At 44.8% G+C, this 22,898-nt stretch overlaps 1 pseudogene; it reads right to left on the reverse strand.

Annotated features, from left to right (window-relative positions):
• Positions 1-22,898, reverse strand: part of LOC148142237 (uncharacterized) — a 43,119-nt pseudogene that overhangs the window by 3,099 nt on the left and 17,122 nt on the right.

The raw sequence follows: 22,898 nt of genomic DNA on the forward strand, positions 1-22,898 counted from the left end.
AAAGATGTGCAGGTTAGGGGGGTTTGGCCATGGGAAAAATACAGTGATAGGGTAGAGAAATGGGTCTGGATGAGATACTGTTCCGAGGATCAATGTGGACTTGATGGGCTGAATGACCTGCTTCCGCACTGTAGGGATTCCCTGAGGTGGATGTAAATGATTCAATTACATAATTGTGAAAGACAGTGTGGAAACAGGTTCTTCAGCCCAACCAGTCCACACCGACCCTCCGAAGAGTAACCCACCCAGACCCATTTCCCTCTGACTAGTGCACTATCGGCAATTTAGCACGACCAATTCACCTGACCTGCACATCTTTGGACTGTAGGAGGATACCGGAGCACCCGGAGGAAACCCACACAGACACGGGGAGAATGTGCAAACTCCACACAGTCAGTTGCCCGAGGCTGGAATAGAACCTGGGACCCTGGTGCTGTGAGGCAGCAGTGCTAACCACTGTGCCACCGTGCCACCCATTTTTTTTATTAGACAAATGCAGGGGGTTAAGTGGCAGGGGTTCAGACAAGGGATTGATGTGCTCGAGGACACAATCTATCCTCACAAGTTCCAAGCTGAGGGAATATTGCAATGTCATAGGTGCCAGCTTTTGGAGGAGGCATTAAATCATAGAACCAATCACAGAATCCCTACAGTGGGGAAACAGGCCATTCAACCCATTGGGTCTACACTGGCCCTCCAGAGAGCATCTCACTGAAACCCACACCCCCCACTCTATCCCCTGCATTTTCCATGGCCTACTCACTAGTTGGCATGTCCCTGGGTATTATGGGACAATTTCCCATGGCCAAACCACCTACCTGGAGAAAGTGAGGTCTGCAGATGCTGGAGATCAAAGTTGAAACTTTATTGCTGGAACTGCACAGCAGGTCAGGCAGCATCCAGGGAACAGGAGATTCGACGTTTCGGGCACAGGCCCTTCTTCAGGAATGAGCAGAGAGTGTTCAGCAGGAGAAGATAAAAGGTAGGGAGGAGGGACTTGGAGGAGGGGCGTTGGAAATGTGATAGGTGGAAAGAGGTCAAGGTGAGGGTGATAGGTCGGAGTAGGATGGAGGCGGAGAGGTCAAGAAGAAGACTGCAGGTCAGGAAGGCGGTGCCGGGCTGGAGGGATTCGGCTGAGACAAGGTGGGGGGAGGGGGGATGAAGAAACTGGTGAAGTCCAAGTTCATCCCCTGTGGTTGGAGGGTTCCCAGTCGGAAGATAAGACCCTCCTCCTCTGACCGTCGCGTTGTTGTGGTTTGGCGGTGGATGAGTCCAATGACCTGCATATCCTCGGTGGAGTGGGAGGGGGAGTTGAAATGCTGTGCTACAGGGTGGTTGGGTTGGTTCGTCCGGGTGGCCCAGAGGTGCTCTCTGAATCGCTCCGCAAGTAGGCGGCCTCTCTCCCCAATATAGAGGAGGCCACACCGACTGCAGCGGATGCAGTAGATGATGTGGGTGGAGGTGCAGGTGAATCTGTGGCGGATATGGAAGTTTCCTTTGGGGCCTTGGAGAGAAGTGAGGGGGGAGGTGTGGGCGCAAGTGTTACACCTCCTGCAGTTGCAAGGGAAGGTGCCGGGAGTGGAGGTTGGGTCGGTGGGGGGTGTGGATCTGACAAGGGAGTCGCGGAGGGAATGGTCTCTACGGAAAGCTGATAGGGGAGGGGAGGGAAATATATCCTTGGTCTAGGAAGGGGACTGTATCGGCGCTACCTCGTGCTCCCACGAGGAGGTTGAACAGTTCATCCACTACACTAACACCTTCCACCCCGACCTCAAATTCACCTGGACATTCTCGGACTCCTCCCTCCCCTTCCTAGACCTTTCTGTTTCTATCTCAGGCGACCGAATCAACACGGACATCTACTACAAACCAACCGACTCCCACAGCTACCTGGACTACACCTCCTCTCATCCTGCCCCCTGTAAAAACGCCATCCCATTCTCCCAATTCCTTCGTCTCCGCCGCATCTGCTCCCAGGAGGACCAGTTCAAAATACGTACAACACAGATGGCCTCCTTCTTCAAGGACCGCAATTTCCCCCCCGACGTGGTCGACGGTGCCCTCCACCGCATCTCCTCCACTTCCCGCTCCTCCGCCCTTGAGCTCCGCCCCTCCAACCGCCACCAGGACAGAACCCCACTGGTCCTCACCTACCACCCCACCAATCTCCATGTACAGCGCATCATCCGCCGTCACTTCCGCCACCTCCAAACAGACCCCAGCACCAAGGATATATTTCCCTCCCCTCCCCTATCAGCTTTCCGTAGAGACCACTCCCTCCGCGACTCCCTTGTCAGATCCACACCCCCCACCGACCCAACCTCCACTCCCGGCACCTTCCCTTGCAACCGCAGGAGGTGCAACACTTGCGCCCACACCTCCCCCCTCACTTCTCTCCAAGGCCCCAAAGGAAACTTCCATATCCGCCACAGATTCACCTGCACCTCCACCCACATCATCTACTGCATCCGCTGCAGCCGGTGTGGCCTCCTCTATATTGGGGAGACAAGCCGCCTACTTGCGGAGCGATTCAGAGAACACCTCTGGGCCACCCGGACGAACCAACCCAACCACCCTGTAGCACAGCATTTCAACTCCCCCTCCCACTCCACCGAGGATATGCAGGTCATTGGACTCATCCACCGCCAAACCACAACAACGCGACAGTCAGAGGAGGAGCGTCTTATCTTCCGACTGGGAACCCTCCAACCACAGGGGATGAACTTGGACTTCACCAGTTTCTTCATCCCCCCTCCCCCCACCTTGTCTCAGCCGAATCCCTCCAGCCCGGCACCGCCTTCCTGACCTGCAGTCTTCTTCTTGACCTCTCCGCCTCCATCCTACTCCGACCTATCACCCTCACCTTGACCTCTTTCCACCTATCACATTTCCAACGCCCCTCCTCCAAGTCCCTCCTCCCTACCTTTTATCTTCTCCTGCTGAACACTCTCTGCTCATTCCTGAAGAAGGGCCTGTGCCCGAAACGTCGAATCTCCTGTTCCCTGGATGCTGCCTGACCTGCTGTGCTGTTCCAGCAATAAAGTTTCAACAACAATCCACCTACCTGCACATCTTTGGACTGTAGGAGGATACCGGAGCACCCGGAGGAAACCCACACAGACACAGGGAGACTATATAGACGCCATACATTCAGTCACCCAAGGCTGAAATCACAAATGAGGCTTTGTCCAACCTCTCAAGTGAGTGGCAAGGTGGCCAAAAGTGCCAGAGACCCAGGTTCAATTCCTGCCCTGGGTGACTGTCTGTGTGGAGTTTGCATGTTCTCCCCGTGTCTGCATGGGTTTCCTCTGGGTGCTCCGGTTTCCTCCAACAGTCCAAAGATGTGCAAGTTAGGAGGGTTTGGCCATGGGAAAAATACAGTGATAGGGTAGAGAAATGGGTCTGGATGAGATACTGTTCCGAGGATCAATGTGGACTTGATGGGCTGAATGACCTGCTTCAGCACTGTAGGGATTCCCTGAGGTGGATGTAAATGATTCAATTACATAATTGTGAAAGACAGCAATGAAGTTTTTTTGTGGTACAGAAAATGCTGGAGAAACTCAGCAGGTCTGGCAGCATCTGTGGAGAAAGGGACATTCTGAAGAAGTGTTACTGGACTCAAAACATTAACTCTGTTTCATGCCCCACAGATGCTGTGAAACCTGCTGAGTTTCTCCAGCATTGTGTTCGTTTCAGATTTCCAGCAACTGCAGTATTTTGATTTTACTTGCATTCTTCCTGGTCCACTTGCCATGGTCGTTATCACATTGCTGTCTGTGGGAACTTGTGCTACAAACTTGGTGGGTTAGTTTCACACACTACAGCAATGACCACACCTCAAAATTAGTTCATTAGCTGTGATGCCCTTTGGGATGTTCACGAGTGCCATGTCAAAAATTAGGCTGAGAATAATTTCTGTTTCCTTTCTTCAACCATCGAATTCCCCTCGTTTCTACACATTTTCAAACCAAACTTATCAGCAAGGCTCCTGGTTCCGGACAGATGGATGCTCAGTGCCCAGGAAACCTGAGTTCCGACTGCCAGAGTAAATCGTCTTCACCCAGCTCAAGGAAGGCCCTCAAACAAGGACAGGACATAGGAAGAGCTTCAAAGACTCCCTGAAGCTTTTCCTCAAGAAATGCTATATAGATGTCAACAAATGGGACTCCCTTGTTCAGAAGAAACCAACTTGGGGGAAGGTCCTGTGTAAAGAGATACAATTCTTTGAGAACACTCATCGGCAAGAGGTGTTACATCAAAGGAATGCCAATGATCTCAAAGGCAAGGACCAATTCCACCTCCCAGATTAGATTCCTTACAGTGTGGAAACAGGCTCTTTGGCCCAACAAGTCCACACCGACCCTCCGAAGAGTAACCCACCCAGACCCATTCCCCTACCCTATACACAGTTTCCACATTTCCCCTTCCCCCACCTTACCCCAGTTACATCCTTCCAGCTCAGCACTGTCCCCATGACCTGTCCTACCTGCCTATCTTCTTTTCCATCTATCTACTCCACCCTCCTCCCTGACCTATCACCTTCATCCCCTCCCCCACTCACCTATTGTACTCTATGCTGCTTTCTCCCCACCCCCACCCTCCTCTAGCTTACCTCTCCACGCTTCAGGCTCTCTGCCTTTATTCCTGATGAAGGGCTTTTGCCCGAAATGTCGATTTTACTGCTCCTCGGATGCTGCCTGAACTGCTGTGCTCTTTCAGCACCACTAATCCAAAATCTGGTTTCCAGCATCTGCAGTCATTGTTTTTACCTATATTTACCCCTGACTAATGCATCTAACACTATGAGCAATTTAGTTGGCCAATCCACCTGACATCTTTGGATTGTGGGAGGAAACCCACGCAGACACGGGGAGAAAGTGCAAACTCCACACAGACAGTCACCCGAAGCTGGAATTAAACCCAGGACCCTGGCACTGTGAGGCAGCAGTGCTAACCACTGAGCCACCGTGCCACTTGATGTGGTGAGAGATGTGGCTCTGGGATCAGGCTCATCAGCAGCACAAGGAGCAACAGAACCTGTAAGCAGTGAGACAGAACTTCCTCAATGAACAATCTGACTCTTTAGTGAGTGATTGTCAATGACAAAAAGACAGGTGAATGCATGGCAAAAAGAACTACCTTCAAAGCAGTTTGAACAATCCAATAGGGCATTTTAATATTCATTTTGTAATGTGAGGCTGGGAAAGTGAGTTAACTGATATATACTCCATGAGATTCATGACCAATGAAAAAAGGGTGTAAGATCAACTTTGCTCATTTGAGTAAAATGGGTGGACAATGAAAATAAAACACTGGGAGAGATGTAGAACAGGAAAGCTGATTCACTGCTTCCCCATCTTACAGAGAATCACACAAGGTCAAAACCTCCTGCTACAACAAAGCTTTGTTACGAGGCTAGATCACCAATCCCATGTGGATCACTCACCTTCCCACTCCTCAATGTCAGTGTGAGAATCCAAACCAGAAATCTCAGGAGAACTGGATAGAACATGCTACCACTGATCACCTTGGAATAAAGGCTTCAGCAACTGAAGTATGGACAAGCAACAGAAAATGCTGGAACCACTTGGGGAATCTCTAGAGAAACTGAGTTAATCTTTCAGGTTGAAGGTCTTTCCCCAGAACTGGAACAAGGAGTAGCTTTTAAGCACAAACAGAGGCAGGGAAGGAATTGGAGTAAGCAATTAGGACCAAGACGGAAGGCCTGTGGTTGGGTGAAATACAGGAGAAGTCAATGACAATAGGGATGATGTGCAATAGATATGTAACGAGACAAGTAAAGACCAAAAGATGTTTCAGTGGAGGACTTTAAGGGGAAAAACAGAACCAGTACCATCAAAATACAGGAGTGCTGGTAACCAGATAATGTTCTTGCACTAAAGTATTGTAAAGTACTTCCTCAAAAGATAAAGCGTGCTGTTCCTCAAACTTCCCCTGAACTTCTTTCAAACAGGGTGGGAGACGGATGACCAGGAGGTTAGTGTGAAGATGGGTCAATGAATTAGAAAGGTAAGGGACTGCAAGCTCAGGGTTACACCAACAGATTGAACAGAGATTTGTAACAAGGAGATCACCCAGTCGGTGTTTGGTCTCCCAAATGCAGAAGAAGCCTCATCGTGAACACAGCTTTCTGAATTGAAAGTACAAATAAATCGCTTGCTCATCTAGAAAAAAACTTTGGAGATTTTGACAGTTAATCAGATTATTAGGTAAACATTAACCATCCCCTGAGCAAAGTGACTGTGTTGTGGTGTGATGGAATTTACAAATAATTATGATATAATTGATGGGGAGGTTACTTTGATTATCAGCAGAGCAGAAGAAGAATTTAAGTGAGGAATATGTTTGTGAAGAGAGTTATCTAAGGCACTAGGCTGGAGAACCATATTCAGTAACTTGTAGTGTAGATCTGTAAATAAAAAAGTGTTACAGTGAAGGGGCAAATGAGTCTTATGCCAGGCCAAGATACTGACTGCCTCCAAGAATCTTTATGCAGATATCCATGTCACAGAGATGTAGCAAGAAATATCTAATTATTCTAATAGCATTGAGGTCACTGGGGCTCAGTAACAGCTAGGGGGTGTTAGCGAGTTTTGAGAAGATTTGTAGCTCAGGTTGAGGTTCTGGATACAGGTTTGCTCGCTGAGCTGGAAGTTTTATTTTCAGACATTTTGTCACCATACTAGGTAACATCATCAGTGAGCCTGCCGATGAAGCACTGTTGATGTAGCCTGCTTTCTATTTATGTGCTTAGGTTTCCTTGGGTTGGTGATGTGATTTCCTGCGGTGATGTCATTTCCTGTGGTGATGCCCTTTTCTGTTCTTTTTCTCGGGGGTCGTAAATGGGATCCAAGTCAATTGTGTTTGTTGATAGAGTTCCGGTTGGAATGCCATATTTCTAGGAATTCTCACACATGTCTCTATTTGGCTTGCCCTAGGATGGATGTGTTGTCTCAATTGAAGTGGTGTCCTTCCTCATCTGCATGTAAAGATACTATTGAGAGTGGGTCATGTCATTTTGTAGCTAGTTGATGTTCATGTATCCTTGTGGCCAGTTTTCTGCCTGTTTGTCCAATGTAGTGCTAGTTTCAGTTCTTGAACGGTATGTTGCAATAACATTAATTTTGCTTGTTGTCTGTATCGAGTCTTCCAAGTTTATTAGCTGCTGTTTTAGTATGTTGGTGGATTTGTGGGCTACCAAGATGCCAAGGGGTCTGAGTAATCTGGCAGTCATTTCCAAGATATCTTTGATGAGGGAGAGTGGCGAGGATTTCTGGATATGTTTTGTCTGCTTGTTAGGTTATTTGCTGAGAAATCGGTGGACTGTGTTCATTGGGTACACATTCTTTTTGAAGAGCCTGTGTAGGTGATTTTGCTCTGCTCTGCGTAGTTCCTCTGTGCCCTAATGTATGGTGGCTCATTGAAATAATGTTCGAATGCAGCTTCGTTTGTGGGTGTTAGGATGATTACTTCTGTAGTTCAGTATTTGGTCCATTTGTGTAGTTTTCCTGTAGACGCTGGTTTGAAGTTCCCCATTGACTGTTTGCTCTACTGTGATATCTAGGAATGGCAGTTTGTTGTTGTTTTCCTCCTCTTTAGTGAATTTTATGCCAGTAAGGGTATTATTGATGGTCTTGAAGGTTTCCTCTAATTTGTTTTGTTTAGTGATGACAAAGGTGTCATCCATGTAACGGACCGAAAGTTTGGATTGGATGATTGGCAGAGCTGTTTGTTCAGGTCTCCGCATTATGGCCTCTGCTAAGAATCCTGATATTGGAGATCCCATGGCTATTCAGTTGGTTTGTCTGTAGGTTTTGTTGTTGAAGGTGTAGTGGGTGGTAAGGCATAGGTCCACTAGCTTGACAATACTGTCCTTGCTGATGAAGTTGGTGGTGTTTGGCTCTTCTAATAGTATAGTCAGTGTTTCCTTGGCCAGGTTGATGTTGATGGATGTGAACAGGGCTGTTACGTCAAAGGAGACCATTTTTTCATCCTTTTCTATCTTGGTGTCTTTGATGGTCTTCAGGAATTCTTGAGTGGAGTGGATGGAATGGCTTGAGTCTTCTACTAAATGTCTTAGTCTTTGGTCTAGCTCCTTGGCCAATCTGTAAGGTAGTGTTCCAGGTAGTGAGACTATGGGTCCAAGGGGGGCTCCTGGTTTGTGAATTTTGGGTAATCCATAGAAGCGTGGTGTGTTGGATCTGTTTGGTTTAAAATTTTAGAAGACAGTCTTATTTATTTCTCCAGGTTTCTGAAGTTTTTTGAGTAGGGCTGTGACTCGGTTCTCCAGTTGTGAGGTCATGTCTAACGCCACTTGTTGGTAAGTGTTGGTATCTGCAAGTAGTGCGTTCACTTTTTCAATGTAGTCTCTTTGATTTAAAATGACTATCTGGAGTCCTTTGTCTGCAGGTCTGAAAACAATGCTCATTTTAGTCTTTCCAGTGCTTTCCTTTCTTGTGTATTGAGTGTGTTTCCTTCGTTTTTTTCTGCTTAATGTCAGTGCAACTGTCTGTCTGATGGTTTGCTGGATTTCTTCTGTGAGTTGGTTGTCTTTCAGTTTTGTTTCTAATGCTGCTAAGAAATATTTCTTGTCTGTATCCTGGAAGTTGTAATTTAATCCTCTTACTAAGATGGCTTTTTTAGTGTCTGTTAAGGTGCCTATATAGTGAATTCAAAAAAAACAGGCACCCGATTCACAGTCTACCGATTTCTCCACAACAAGCCCAAACAAGCAGACAAGACATGTCCAGAAACCCTCGCCACTCTCCCCTACATCAAAGACAACTCAGAAATGTTTGCCAGACTACTCAAACCTTTTGGCATCATGGTAGCCCACAAACTCACCAACGTACTAAACGGCAGCTAATAAACTTGAAAGACTCCACACAGACACCATGGAAAACTAATGTCATTTACAAAATACCTTGCGAGAACTGTAACAAACACTACACTACAGCAGAAAACTAGCCATCAGGATACATGAACATCAACTAGCCACAAAAAGACATGACTCTCTCTCACTAGTATCTTTACATGCAGATGAGGAAGGACACCACTTTGACTGGGACAACACATCCATCCTTGGACAAGCCAAACAGAGACATGCGTGAGAATTCTGAGAAGCATAGCATTCCAACCAGAACTCTATCAACAAACACACTGACTTGGATCCCATTTACCACCCCTGAGAAAAAGAACAGGAAATGACATCACCAACCCAAGAAAACTTAAATAAAAATAGAAAGCAGGCCATATCACTGGTGCTTCATCTGGAGGCTTACTGATAATGTTACCTAATATGGTGACGGAACGTCTGAAAACAAACCTTCCAGCTCAGCAAGCGAGCAAACATACATCCAGAGCTAGAGGGTGTGATTATAGCATATTTTAGAGAGCCATATTGAAGTTCAGACTCTCTATATTCTCTATGCCTGAGCAGGGTTAGTTGGAGTGGAACAGTAGGTGGATGTTGAAACTTAGTACAAACAGGAGTCTTTCTACAGATGACAAGCACTGATTGGGTTTAGTTCCAGCTGGATAGCATCAACTCTGGAAACTTTACAGAAATAAACATCTGGAAGAGTACCATGGGACTTTTAATGTGGTTTGCATTCAGTTCAATAGAGAAAAACCCATTAATGTCATACTGAAGGTTTTAATATTTCAATTACTGCTCATGGAAAGTGCCAGCGAGTGGAAGAGACCTTGCTGAGTACCAAGTATCATACTATCTTACTTTGTCAAGATAAAAATCTGCTGATTATTGACATCCTGGTACTTTGATAATCAGCTATCATTGATGAAATTGTGTCTTCAAAATCTGGATTTGCTTCTCAATTTGAAATCCATGTTTTCCCTTCAACACAAATAAGGGATTGGTGGCCATATGGGAAACTAACAAACAGTAAAAGACACTCTCGGCCTCCAATCTGTTGTGTTGATTCAAAATAAAGTTGCCATCATCTTAGAACTAGAAATAGATTTTATTTCACATGTTTTCACGTATAGGAATACAGGAGTACCGTCAAAAATCTACAACATCGCCATTCTCCAGTGCCATCTTGATAACAAAACCGGGATCTTAAAGAAAACTACAGCAGAAGTAAAAGAAAGCCAAAAGATAAGAAAAGCGCCCAGATCTTATTGTCAAAGTCTTATCTCCATATGGGGTTTGGAACCACCATGTAGGTACCTAGGCCGAGCAACTTGTCTGCCTGTCAACCTCGTATTAATCACGGGAGGAGCCTTCACGGGTGGTGCTTTCAACCACCAGGGGTCTGCCACCACTCCACGCTGAGCCCACTGGGGCTGTTCCCTCATTAGAGAGGTTTTATCTGAGGGTCACCCATCCCTCAGGCAAGGTGAGAGATTTAGGAGAGTCCCGGTATGGTAACTACAGTGGGCAGCACGGTGGCACAGTGGTTAGCACTGCTGCCTCACAGCGCCAGAGACCTGGGTTCAATTCCCATGTCTGCGTGGGTTTCCTCCGGGTGCTCCGGTTTTCTCCCACAGTCCAAAAATGTGCAGGTTAGGTGAATTGGCTATGCTAAATTGCCCATAATGTTAGGTTAAGGGGTTAATGTAGGGGAATCTGTCTGGGTGGGTTGCGCTTCGGTGGGTCGGTGTGGACTTGTTGGGCCGAAGGGCCTGTTTCCACACTGTAAGTAATGTAATGTTACAGTACACTCAGCCAGTGTGGGAAATGACCCATGCTGTTGGCGTTACTCTGCATTACAAACCAACCATCCAACCAACTGAGCTAACCAACCTCAATGCTTCACAATAGAGACACTCACACCCCCTCAGAGTTACAATATCTCCTGAGAGAGGCAAAATACACAGATTAGCAAATGTTCATTTGGAGATGACAGAATGACTTCTCTCTTACCGTGTTAGGTGATCAAGAATATTCCTTTAGCATTGTTGAACATAACTTGATGTCTCTCGTACAAGGCCATCTCTGTTCCAGTCAGAAACAGGTCCAGACCTTCTAACTGAGACTTAACCAAGCTCTAATTGTCTGTATTCTAATGATTTGGGCATATCACCTTGCACTATTCACAGCACCATCTATGGACCCTTCAAGAGATGCACTAACATGTTTTATAACTTATTTTAATTCTCTTCCCTTGAGGTTATTTGCAAGTGTAGCATCATCCTGGCCCAAGTGCAGCATTATGTTTGATCAACACATCCTTTAGAAGCAAATGGAGAGAAATGCTACAGTGCTTTGGTGTAGAGAGATCTAGGTGCCCTCCTGCATGAATCACGGAAAACTAGTGCACAGGTACAGCAGGTAATAAAGAAGGCAAGTGGAATCTTGGCATTTGTTGCTAAAAGAATAAAGTATAAAAGTGAGGAAGTGTTGCTGCAACTGTACAAGGCATTTGTGAGACTGCACCTGGCATAATGTGTACAGCTTGCCACCACCTTCTCAAGGGCAATGAGAGCAATAAATGCTGGCCAACCAGCAAAGCTCACACCCCACAAATGAGTAAAATACATCTTGAAGTTATGACCCTTATTTATGGGAAGGTGATGCCTACTAGTATTTTCAATAAACTATTAATCCAGAGACCCTGATAATACCCTGGACCACTCAGACCACTCGATGGAGTAACATTTTGGGTCCAGTGACTCTTCTTCAGAACTGACTGGTCATTGGACCTGAAATGTTAACTCTGTTTCTCTCTCCACAGATGCTGCGGGACCTACTGAGGCTCTCCAGCAATTTCTATTTTTGGGGTATTGCACATCTTCAGCATTCACAAGTTTTATCTGTTTTATTTTTTTTTATCTGTTTTTTTTTTCTCTTTATATTATTTTATTAAACAAATTACAAAAACAGTTTACAACAAACAGTTACATTTACAGCTGCATACAAGAGACAGCAATTTTACAAGGGAGAGGAGCAGCAAAGCCAGGCCCCAAACCCTACCATTCAAACAAACAGTTTACAGGGACATGAGGACAAACCTCAAATCCCAGTTTCACAAAGATATAAAGAGACAACAGCAATGACAGTTGTACATTAGACAGTACTGTTACATACAAAAGTGCAGACAATACAGACCCAGCAAGCCCCTGCCCCGCCCACCTTCTCCTCTTTATATTTTTTTTTATCTGTTTTTTTTTCTCCCAGTTTTTTTTTTTTTCCCCCTGTTTATATTTTTTTTTTTTTTTTTATTTACAAAACAGTTTACAAAAAACATTGACAGCTGTACACAAAAGACAGCAGTTTTACAAGGGAGAGGAGCAGCAAAGCCAGGCCCCAAACCCTACCATTCAAACAAACAGTTTACAGGGACATGAGGACAAACCTCAAATCCCAGTTTCACAAAGATATAAAGAGACAACAGCAATGACAGTTGTACATTAGACAGTACTGTTACATACAAAAGTGCAGACAATACAGACCCAGCAAGCCCCTGCCCCGCCCACCTTCTCCTCTTTATATTTTTTTTTATCTGTTTTATGAGGAAGATTCCTTCAGGATCACAAGCTTCGAGTTGACAGCGTCAATAAAAATCAAACACTGAAAGGATGGCCCAATGAAGCAAGTTTGTTAAGTTTGAGGCAGCAGCACATACTGATCACTGTTAATTTAAACAGATCACTGCTTTAGATTGGATCCCAAATCAAATTTCAAGAGTGAAAGGTCAACTTTCTGGGATAATGGTCATTAATCAGATGACAGAGGCTCCTGCCCATTGGATAGTTAATTAAAATGACAAATTCAATCTCTATTTACCACAAGTACCTTAATCCATTAAATTAAAATAATTCATGATTACTAGGACAGTCCCCTGGGATCAGTTTGCTGAACAGCTTTAACTCAGTGGTTAGCCCTTGCTGCCTCACAGCACCAGGGATTCCAGTTCAATTCCAGCATTTGGTGACTGTCTGTGGAGTTTGCACATTCTCCCCGTGTCTGTATAGTTTTCCTCCGGGTACTTCGGTTTCCTACCACAGTCCAAAGATGTGCAGGTTTGGTGGATTAGCCATGGGAAACGTGAGTTACGGGTATGGGGATGGGTGTGGGTGAGATGTTCTTCAGAGGGTCAGTATGGACTCGAAGGGCCAAATGGCCTGCTTCCACACTGTGGGGATCCTATGATTCAATGAATGTAACCCAGCAAGTAACCTCCATGATGAGTAACATTGGGATTACTCAGTTGTTCGCTGTCCAAATTATTTCACATTGTGAGAGTTTTCCGTCCGAAAACATCTGCGGGATCTAGGGATTGTTCTCGTTGGAGAAAGTAAGGCTGAGAGGAGATTTGATTGGGGTTTTCAAAACCATGAGTGGGCTGGACAGAGGAGAAACTATTTCTACTTGTCAAAGAAACAAAAACAAGAGGGCACAGATTTCAAACGATGTCAAAATGAAGCAAGGGTGATGTGGAAAAAAATCTTTTTTCACTCAGCCAGTTGTTAGGGTGTGGAATGCACTGCCTGTGAAATCTGGAGGCGGCAGGTTCAATTCAGACTTTCAAGAGGGGCACCTGGGTGGTTATTTGAATAGAAACATTGTGTATGGGTCCAGGGAGAACGCCGCAAAGTGGCAGCAGACAATGCTGTTCGTTTAACAGGCTGTGCAGGCAAGATGGGCTGAATTACCTCCTTCTGCACCTGCAACACTCTGAGATTCTGTGAATGTTAGAGTTCAGGGGCTTTATTCCACGGTGTTCAGAGATAAACTTAAGGTAAGAGAAAATAAGTTTTTAATCTGATCAACTTGGCACCACCCTCAGATGTCTGAAAATATTTCACATTAGTTTATTACTACAATACAGACGATCTTTTTAAAATTTCACTCATGGGATGAGAGCATTGCTGGCTAAGCAGTATCTATTACCCATCCCATATCAGTCAGAGGGCAGTTAAGAGTCAACCACATTGTTGTGGGTTGGGAGTAATACATAGGCCAGACCAGGTAAGGATGGCAGTTTCCTTCCCTCAAGGACATTAGTGAACCAGATGGGTTTTTTTCAACCATGGATTCATGGTCATCATTAATTCTAGAGTTTAGTTTTATTGAATTCAAATTCCACCATCTGTCATGGCAGGATTCAAACCTGGATCCCCAGAGCATAACCTGGGCCGCTGGATTGACAAACCAGTGATAATACCAATAGGCTGTTGTCTCCCCTCATTTGGACAAACCATATTAAGATGGTTGCTGATCTATTCACAGCAAGTGAGCAGGAAGACAATTTGGTGATCACAGTTAAAGGGATGAGACTTCTGGAGAAATTCTGGGTCTATCATTCAACTACCAATTGATTGACAGGTCAACAGGGTGCCTCACACCAGGAGCAGGGTAACTCTACATTTGGTGAAAAGATAAGGATCATGAAATCGAAGATGAGGAAGGTTCTGTGACATCTATGGTCATGAGCTATCAGTTTCATGAGATGAACCTCAGTAATATTTCCCTGGTGTCAGATAGCTCAAGGCCAGCCTAATTCAGGCTATCTCCAAGTAGAATGGTGCTGGAAAAGCACAGCAGGTCAGGCAGCATCCAAGGAGCAGGAAAATCAACGTTTCGAGCAAAGGCCTTTCATCAGGAATGAAGGGCTTTTGCCCGAAACGTCAATGTGCTGCTCCTCGGATGCTGCCTGACCTGCTGTGCTTTTCCAGCACCACTGTAATCTAAACTATGATCTCCAGCATCTGCAGTCCTCACTTTTGCCTATCTCCAAGTAGGCAATGGTAAGGTGCAAAATGTAAAATTTATTTAAGAGTTGCAGACTTGCGTAGCATTGATTGTCCATCCTTAGTTTCCCAGAGAAGCTGTCGGTGCAGTTTCTCCTTGAGTTGTTGCAGTCAGTGCACTGACAGTTTCTTCCCTGGGATACAACACAGAAACAAATGAGGATTTTAAATCATCTGTGACTCTGGGGGTAATTTAACTGAATTTGCCCCCATAAAACAGACGGGCAAAAGCAATGATCCTGCAGATGCTGGAAATTGGAAACTAATGCAGAAATTGCTGGAGAAACTCAGCAGGTCTGGTAGCATCTATGGAGAGAGAAACAGAGTTAACAATTAGTCTTGAAACCTGTTCCAAAATAGACGAGGTTACTTTGTGACACTCGTCTGATGTTACTCACGATTGCTGTCAATATTGTACAATTCAGTCTGTCTGAGGGGTTTCCACACAATTTATTAAAATCACCCTCTCTCTCTGTGTCTTGGAATGTTCTCCAACAGATAAAGTCCAAAACTCACATGCTGGCAGAATCAACAACTTCCCCCGTGTGAACTAGGATGCAGTGTGTGAGGAAGCAAAGGTAATATTTAGCACCAGCAATATAATCTGGAGCTGCAGCAAGGAGTAGCTATAAATATTGACCTGTGCTGTCGCTGTGTTGATTAACTTTGTGTGATTGATGAAGACAACAGACCAATTCCCCAGCGTGCCTCTGGCAGCACAGGACAGTCCACCGTGGAACCTTTGGATGTGTCTTACTCCTGAGGTTTAGGATCCAGGATTAGCACCTTACATTGGGCCCTGGAACTCAGATTTGTCTTAGTACAGTACCTGAGTCTCCAGTGCAGGAGTGAGGATTACTTAATGAAGAGCAAAAATGAGAGGAAAGAAAAACGGAAAAGAAATGACAAGAGAGAAAGAAAAAAATTGCATTTTTACACATTAGTTGCCTCACCTCAGGACTTGTCGACATTCTTATGACAATGCAAGCACTCATTGAAGTGTAGCCACTGTTGGAATGTGGGAAACATGGCTGTAATTTAGCTTCCACAAAATGCGGAAGGCATAGAGGTGATAGAGAACATGCAGTAAAGGTGTACCAGGATGATGTATAGGCTCTTACAAATTTAAGGAATGTAAAAGGGATTATTTTTATTAGAATTGCAGAGTTGTGGGATGATTGTCAGAGCCATTAGGAATTCCAGAGAGGGGGCTAACAGACAAAAGAAAAATTGAAGAGATTGAGGAGCCTAGAATGAGTAGGTATGGATATGAGCTTAAATATTAGTGAGTCGTGAGGTGAAGAATGTTAGTGTTTGGAATAGAGACCATGTCCACATTTAAGAATAGGTCAGTTATGTGATTGAAGGAAGGGGATAAGGGAATAAGAGATTAAGGTAGTAACAGGGGATTAGGAAAGGATGACCACAGAATATGTTGGGCTGAATGGCCTGTTTCTGAGCCATAGCTCTGATGGAACATTAATCTCTCCTGCTGCGTTAAAACTGCTCCTCTGACATTTCCCATTGATTGTTTGAAATGTGAGCTAGTCAGAGGCTCACAATATGTAAATCTTTCCTAATGAGGGTCTGATTAGTGAGAACCCGAACATGCAAATAATGAAGGCATTCTCTGCCTGCACAGAATGTAATGCGATTTTATGGAAATGTCTGCATGTTTCCTCCAGGCACTGATCTCACAGAACGCTTGGAATTTCAAAACGGATTGTGCCATCGTTATTCTGCACATGACATCATCATCATAATTCAAATGCCAATTAATTTTCTCAGTACAGATTGTGTACCAAAGTGTGATATTTAACTGTCAGTTTACACTGTGTGTGCTGCATTAACAAGTTTAACCCACTTGCATACAGTGCATTGAAACACCTGGGATATTTAACCATGATATTTGATACCCAAAGCCTGTGTTTTCATGAACCTTCGGGCATTTCTTATACTGAGCACCGAAGAGAAATGGTGCATACCTCAACTCCAAATCTATGACTCTGCGCTCTCAACATATGGGCTGCAAGAGTGGAAACAGCTGGCTGGTTTGAGGGTGACATCACTGTGTTAGAACACTTCATTAAAACCAAGTGGCCTGATTTCATTAATTCCTTAAGTTGTGGTGATGGTGTCACTAGACTGGTAATCTACAAGACCAGGCTCCTGATCATTGAAATTTAAATTCAATTAATAAATCTGAAATCAAAAGTTAGTCCCAATAGTGGTGACTATGAAACTACTGTTGATTGTTTAAAAACAAAATCTGGTCCACTAATAGGGAAATAAATCTTCCATCTTTACCTTGTCTGGCTGTGGAGGTTAGTAAAATGAGGGCCATGGATAGGGTAAATAGACAAGCTCTATTTCCCAGGGTGGGGGGAGTCCAAAACTAGAGGGCATAGGTTTACAGTGGTGGGGAAAGATTTAAAAAGGACCCGAGGGTAACTTTTTCATGCAGAGGGTGGTGTGTGTATGGAATGAGCTGCCAGAGGAAATGGTGGAGGCTGGTACAATTACAACATTTAAAAGGCATCTGGATGGGTATATGAACAGGAAGGGTTGAGAGGGATGTGGGTCAAATGCTGGCAAATGGGTTGGGATCAAATTGGAATGTCTGGTCAGGATGGATGAGTTGGACTGAAGGGTCTGTTTCTGTGCTATATGACTCTATGTGCTACTTCAGACCCAGAAAATATATTTGACTCTTGTGCCTCTGAAATGGTTGAACAAACGATGCAGTCCAAGGCCTATTACCGATGTGCAGCTAAAGCTGGTCTTGTTAGTGAAGGCCACATCTCATACAGAAGAAATGAAGAAATGTCCAACAAACTGCAAGGTGGTGCACCTCGACTAATGTTCATAAATTTTCCACAATATCTGGGTTTACTTTGACACAATAAGTGATGGGGGACTGCAGGACTGCAAATCTTGTCTCATTAGGGAGGAAGAGTAGACCAGGAAATTAGTCGGTCTTAACCTAATGGTGAGTAAGTTATTAGAAACCTGAGGGACAGAATATATCTGCACTAGAAGAGACACAATAATAATGGATAGTCAGAGATTTGTTCAGGCAATGTTTGGCAAATTTGATTGAATTGTTTGGAGCAAACAGAAGTGTTGATGAGGGTAATGCATTTGATATGGATCACGTGGACTTTAGCAAGGCTTTGATAAGGTGTTTCACTGCAGACTGGCCAAGAAAGTAAGAGCCCATGGAATCTGAGGCAAAATTGCATGTTGGATCTTAAACTGGCTGAGAGGACCGAAGCAGAGCATGCTGCTTGAGAGACTGTAAGTCTGTTCCCACTGGGTTCTCAGAGAGCTCAGTGCTGGGACCCTTGCTGTTTGTGATGCTTGTTAATAATTTCAAGTTAAACATAGGATATATGATCAAGAAATTCACAGATGACTCTAAAATTGGTAGGGTGCAAAATAGTGAGGATAGCTATAAACGAGAGGAAGATTCAAGGGACTGATCAGTTGGGCAGAGGTAAGTGGAATTCAACTCAGAAACCTATCAGGTCATGCACTTGGGAGGAATAACAAGACCAGGGACTACACTCTGAATGGGAGGACCCTGGAAAGGAATGAAAATAGGAAGGACCTTGGTATGCATACTCACGGATGCCTAAAGGTATCAACGCAGCTGAATAAGGTAGTTAAGAAGATACATACCATACTTACCTTAAAAACCAAGGCATAGAATACAAAAGGAGGAGGTTATGCAGGAAGTGTATAAAGAGCTGATTGGGCCACAACCAGACTACTGTGCACAGTTCTGGTCATCACTTTATCAGAAGGATATGATTGTCCTGGAGAGGATGCCAGGAGACTCCCAATGATTCAGCCCAGGCTGAAATATGAAAGAAGATTGGATAGGCTGCTGTTGTTTTCCTGGGAGCAGTAAAGGTTGAGAGGGGACCTGAATGAGGTGTATAAGAGAATGAGGGGCGTAGATAAGGGTGGGTTACCATTCCCATCAGCAGAGGGGTCAATAACCAGGGAGCACAATTTAGAGGTAAGAAGCAGAAGGCTGAGAGGAGAGTTGAGGATTTTTCTTTTTACTCAGAGGGTGGTGGGAGTCTGGAAGTCACTGTCTGAAAAAAATCACAGAATCCCTACAGTGTAGAAAGAGTCCATTTGGCCCATCAAATTGTTTTGAACCCCTGAATAGCCTTCCACTTAGACCCAGTCTCCCACCCTATCCCTGAAACCCTGCATTTTCCATGGCTAATCTCCCTAGCCTGCACATCCATGGACACTATGGGCAATTTAGCATGGCTAATCCACCTAACTCATGCAACTTTGGACTGTAGGGGTTAACCAGAGCACTTGAAGGAAACCCACGCAGATACAGGGTGAATGTACAAACTCTGCACACACAGCTGGCCAAGGCTGGAAATCAAACCTAGGTCCCTAGCGCTGTGAAGCAGCAGTGCTAACCACTGAGCCACTGTGCCATCCAGGTTAAGAAGGATTCTGTCAGAAGCTATTGTCATGTTTAGGCAGTATTTAGATATTCACTTGCCATTGCTTTGAGGGCTATGAGCCAAGAGCTGGGAATAGGATTAGTGTAAAGATTTAACTGGACCAGGCATGTGACTACAAGAGTGGCTCAAATGCTTGGAATGTTGAAGTGAAAAGCTCCCCTCCTGACTCTTTACAACCTACAAGGCACAAGTCAGGAATGAGATGGAATACTCCCCACTAGCCTGGATGGTTATAGCTCCAACAACACTCAAGGAGCTTGGCACGATCCAGGACAATACAGCCCACTTGATTCAAAGCCCATGTACCATCTTCAACACTCACACTCCCACCACCAGTGCTCAGTAGCACCAGTGTGAACCATTTACAATATGCACTGCCGAAATTCAACAATGCTCCTTAAACAACCACCATCGAGAAGGACAAGGGCAGAAGATATGTAGGAATACCACCCCCTTCAAGTTCCTCTCCAAGCCATTCACCATCCTGACTTGGAAATATATCACTGTCCCTTCACTATCGTGGGGTCAAAATCCTGTCCTAATGCATTACAGGCATCCCTACACCCTGAGGACTTTAGAAGGCAGCCCACCACAATCTCCTCCAGGGCAACTAGGGATGGGCAACACATGTTAATCTTGGCAGCAATGCCCAGATTCATTAATGAATAAACACTTTTTAAAAACTTATTGACTCACTTGCAAATTGCAATGTTCTAGGTGCTGAATACATCAAGCAAGGAAAACCAAGGCTCTGATAACATCTGCATGTTCTGTTTCTCTCCTGGAGGGTCAGGACAATGCTCAGCAATATGTCTGTTAAATCATAAGACCATAAGGCAACGGATTAGAAATTAGGCCAAACAGCCTATTGGGTCTGCTCTGCTATTCAGTCATAGCTGATAAGTTTCTTAACCCCATTCTCCCGTCTCCTCTCTGTAACCATTGATACTCAAGAACCAATCAATCTCAGCCTTAAATATACTCAATGACCTGGCCTCCACAGCCTTCTGTGGCAATGAATTCCATAGATTCCCCACTCTCTGGCTGAAGAAGTCTTCCCTTTTACCCTAATGCTGTGCCCCTACGTCCTAGTCTTTCTGCCAATGGAAACATCTTCCCAATATCCTCTCTGTCCAGGCTATTCAGTATTCTGTAAGTTTCAATTAGATCCCCCTCATCCTTCTAAACTCCATTGAGTATAAACTCAGAAACCTCAAATGTTCCTCATATGTTGGGTTTTCATTCTTGAGACCATTTTCATGAACCTCCGCTGAACACGTTCCATGGCCAGTACATCCTTTCTGAGATATGGGGCCCAAAACTGTGCACAATACTCCAAATGTGGTCTGACCAGAGCTTTATAGAAGCCTCAGAAGCATATCCCTACTTTTATCTTTAAGTCCTCTCAAAATAAATGTCATCTTTGCATTTGCCTTCCTAATTACTGACTCAACCTGTAAGATTACCTTGAGAGAATCCTGGGCTAGAACTCTCAACTGTCTTTGTACTTTAGATTTCTAAAGATTGTTCAAAAGATTGTGACCCTGAGCGAGAGTAAGAGTGACTGCAGTAACTATCAAGGCACCTCTCTGCTGAACATTGCTTTGTATTGGCCTAGGCAGCCTGCAGATTCTCCACATCTGAGTTTGGAAGATCTATGATCAACATGATCATTTTGGTTTGGTAGCTGCAAAAGGAAGGCTGTGAATAAAGGAGACATGATATATATTGCCTTCATCAATCTCAGCAAGGCATTTGGCCATGTGAGCAGAGGCAGTCTATTTCAACTGCTGAAGAAATATGACTAGCCCCTAAAGCTGCTCAGATTCCCTACAGTGTGGAAACAGGCCCTTCGGCCCAACAAGTCCACACCGATCCATCTCCCTCTGACTAATGAACTTAACACTATGGGTAATTTAGTATAGTCAATTCACCTGACCTGCACATCTTTGGCCTGTGGGAGGAAATCAGAGCACCCGGAGGAAACCCACGCAGACATGGGGAGAATGTCTGCGTGGAGTTTGCACAGTCACCCAAGGCTGGGATCAAACCTGGGACCTTGGTGCTGTGAGGCAGCAGTGCTAACCACTGAGCCATGTGCTGCCCGTGATCTCCTCATTCTAAAATGGGTAAAGCCAGTGACAGCACGAGCAACATCAGAACACTTTGAGATCTGCAGTGGGGTCAACCATGTTACATTCTTACACTAAAGTTCTTCGGCATAGCCTTCTCTTTGTTACTGTAATTTGTCTACATTCATCTACAGAAGGTGTCCACCTACATTCCTGAATTGATGGTAGCTTTTCAACCTTGTTTAGCTGAGATTGAAGAGAAACGTCCATCCAGGCCTCAGCAGGGAGTTGCTTTATGCTAATGGTGCTGCACTAACCCTGAGGAAAAGCTTCAGCAACAAATGGATGGATTCTCTCACTTCTGTAAAGACTTTGATTTGACTATCAGTATCAGGAAGATGAATGCCATGACCCTGGATGTTGCTACATGGTCATCTATCAGCATTGACAATGTGACCCTGAAGCTTGTTGATTACTGGTGATTGTAGAGTGAAGATATGATGAGAAACAATCAGTCAATTGATTCTGAAACCGACACCAGAATTTCAAAAGCTGCCTCTGTTGTGTTCAGGCTGAGTGAGGGCGTGTGCAGCAGCCGTGAGCACCAGAGAGCCTACAAAGTTTGTGTCCTCAATGAATTTCTCTTGGTGGTGAGGCTGAGCCAACTCACACTGGCACAAGAAAAGACTGAACAATTTTCACTTTTCTGTCTATCCTTGGGATCACCAACTCAGAGGTCCCTATAGCTTGAGGGGAGGCAATGGCTTGGAGGAATTACAACTGGGCTATTAATCCAGAAACCCAGTTAATGATCCAAGTTCAAATCCCACCACAGCAGATAGTGGAATTTGAACTCTGGAATGAGGAGTATAAATGGTGACCAGTACAATTCTGGTCACCACACTATCAGAACAATGCGGATGCTTTGAAGAGGATACAGAAAAGTTTTAACAGGATGTTGCCTGGTATGGGGGATTTTAGCGATGAAGAAAGGTTGGGTAGATTAAGTTTGTTCTCACTGGAACGCAGGAGGTTGAAGGGCAATCTGATAGACATTTATCATGGTGTGGATAGAGTGGAAAGTATGAGGCTTTTTCCCAGGGTGGAGATGTTAATCACTAGGCGACACAGGTTCATAATGCAGTGGGGGGAAATGTTTAAAAGGGACGTGTGAGGCAAATGTTTCCTACAAAGGGTGGTGAGTGCCTGGAATGCGCTGCCAGAGAAGGTGATGGAAGCAGACACAATAGCAGGACTCAAGAAGCACCTGAACTAATACCTAAAGCGAAGCGAATAGAGGGATGCGGATCCTGTAGGTGAAGACAGTTTTAGAATGGAAGGGAAGGGCAAAATGTGGCAGTGCAGGCTGGGAGGGCCAAAGGGCCTGTTCCTGTGCTGGATTGTTCTTTGTTCTCCTCGTTCTTCGACCATGAATCCTTTGCCGACTATTGGGAAAAACCCACTGATGTCGTGTAGGGTAGGAAACTGCCATTCTTACCTGGTCTGGCCTACACATGATTTCAGACCCACAGCCATGTGGTTGACTCACAACTGCCCTCTGGGCAATTAGGGATGGGCAATAAATGCT

This window comes from Chiloscyllium plagiosum, unplaced genomic scaffold, assembly GCF_037043375.1.
Source record: "Chiloscyllium plagiosum isolate Xiang-an unplaced genomic scaffold, Cpla_swu_hap1 HiC_scaffold_29, whole genome shotgun sequence".
NCBI lineage: Eukaryota > Metazoa > Chordata > Chondrichthyes > Orectolobiformes > Hemiscylliidae > Chiloscyllium > Chiloscyllium plagiosum.